The following is a 2,500-nucleotide window of genomic DNA, read 5'->3' as shown; positions in this document are numbered from 1 at the left end:
CTATTGGGAGTCAGGTACCATCTGTAGAAGGTCTTGTACCAATTTTCTTTAACTTCTTGGGAAACAGTATATTTCAATTCGGAGGAGCAAAGTTTTTCCCATGAGTGAGTCCATCTTGATCATTTCTCCAAGATTTTGCATCCACTTTATCATGTTTGTTTTCACTTGTTCTTCTTCTGTATCGTATTTCAGGAGAAGTTTATCTATTTTTCCTAATATGTGTGAATCATTTTTAGATATTAACTGCTCAAATTCAGTTAGTTCACGGAATGGTTGTGGATATGAGCAGTCTTTTTGCAGATTGGATCTCAATTGTCAAAAAGTTAACCAATTCAACTTTTGAAATTTTTCTTGAAGTTTGATCATATCCTTGATTTCACCCGTAGACTCTATCATGTCGTTGTAGGTGAAACGAACACCCGGTTTTAGTTTAACATTATCACGATAAGCTTCAGTTGGTGACATTACAGATGGTGGAGAAGGACTTATTCTCTTTTTATATCTTTTCCAAATTTTCAATAACACTGTTTTGACATCGCAATCTTCTTGTACTTTATCTTTTTGGCTTTTTGAATTGGGGTCCCACAATCTCTGGCTTTTGTCTTCTGGGTTTCTGGTTTTTTTCCTGTGGTTATTCTGTCTCTCACAGCGACGACGCACCCACCGTTAAAATTAAGGACGGGTCCTTTCTTCGTCAGAGGGCAAAGGGGCGAATTCAGCAGGGGATCAAATGCTTTCCCCCCTCACCGTACCTCGCTATCCATACCCGTGCGTCCGAAAGGATTGCCGGCGCGGACCCCGAGACACGAAAAGCCGCCGAGAGGGTGATTTCAAAACGTCGGCATAAATAGAAGTCTCGGATGGCTCAACCGTGGCGTTCGGCCCGTGGCCGCCTAGTCCTCGGGGCTCGCCGACCGAACCGGGCCACTTTGAGAGTTAGCTCCGTGTCCTTCTCTGCGAGCCTGTTAGAGAGACGGCTTGCTCTGGATCTCCCTGGTACGGCCCCAAGTGAATGGCCGGGAAGGGAGGGGAAAACCACTACAAGGGGGCTGAAAAAGGGCACCGAGTCCAGGAGCACCTTAAAGACTAACAAACGTATTTTCCGGTAGGGTATGAGCTTTCGTGAGCCACGGCTCACTTCTTCAGATACAGCTAGAATGTGAATCCATCGGTCTTTAAGTAGAGGACCAGTATGTCTATGTGAATAGCGGGCTTGATGGGATGAGGTGTGATATGCAGAAGAGTCTGTGACGTCCAGGGGAGAGATGGGTGTGGAGAAATCAGCATTGGTAATGGGCCATGAACGCAAGGTCTTTATTCAGCCCAGGTCAACGCGTTGCCTTTCGTTTGAAGATCCACAGTGATTCAGCAGTTTCTCTTTCCAATCTCCCCTTAAAATTCCTTTGTAAGAGAACCGCTGCTCTTAAATCTGCAACAGAATGTCCCGGAAGGTTGAAACGTTCACCCACTGGCTTTTGAATATCGTGGTTTCTGATGTCAGACTTATGTCCATTTAGTCTTTGTCTGAGAGACTGACCTGTTTTGTCCAAAGTAGATTGTGGAAGGGCGTTGCTGGCGTGTGATGGCATAAATCCCATTAGAAGATGAGCAGGAATATGAACCTGAGATAGTATGGCTGACATTGGCGGGTCCAGAGATGGTGTTCCTGGAATCTATATGAGGGCAAAGTGGGCACCTCGGTTTGTGGCAGGCCTTGGTGCCAGAGTCCATGTTCTTGTGAAGTAGTTCATCATCATGGGTGAGAAGTTGTTTTAGGTTAGCCGGCTGCCTGCAAGCAAGAAAGGGACACGCGCGCGCGCGCACCCCCCCCACCCCCCCCCCCACCCCAGTGCTTCAGCGAGGGAAGTGTCACAATCCAGCATGGGTTGCAGGTCCTTAATGATACGTTGGACTGGTTTTAGTTGGGAGCTATAAGTGACAACCAGAGGTGCCCCGTTGCCGTTCTCTCTGGGCTTAGCTTGTAGTAAGTTGTGCCTGGGCATCATTCTGGCCTTCTCGATCGTCTTTCGCACCATATCCGCCGGATATTGTAGTTGCGAAAATGTTTGCTGTAGGTCTCTCGAGCGTGTGTCTCTGTCTGAAGGATGGGAGCAGATGCGACTATAGCGTAGGGCTTGGCTATAGACAATGGAATGTCTGATAGGGTCGGGGTGGTGGCTGGACGCGTGTAGATACGTTTGCCGATCTGTCGGTTTCCGGTACAATGTGGTGCTTGTGTGCCCCCCGTGGATCCGTACCGTGGTGTCTAGGGAGTCGATTTCTCGTTCGGAATAATTCACAGTTCGATTGATGGTGGGGTGGAAGTCGCTGAAAGCCTGGTGAAATCTTTCAAGGGCTTCTTTGCCATGACAAAGAAAATGTCATCCATGAATCTCAAGTCAAGGAGAGGTGCCAGTGGGTATGAGTTCAGAAAAGGCCGTTCTAGACCTGCCATGAAAATGTTGGCCTATTGTGGAGCCGTGCGAGTGCCCATGGCAGT

This window comes from Euleptes europaea, chromosome 9, assembly GCF_029931775.1.
Source record: "Euleptes europaea isolate rEulEur1 chromosome 9, rEulEur1.hap1, whole genome shotgun sequence".
Classification (NCBI taxonomy): Eukaryota; Metazoa; Chordata; class Lepidosauria; order Squamata; family Sphaerodactylidae; genus Euleptes; species Euleptes europaea.
Note: the sequence above shows the minus strand (reverse complement) of the source record.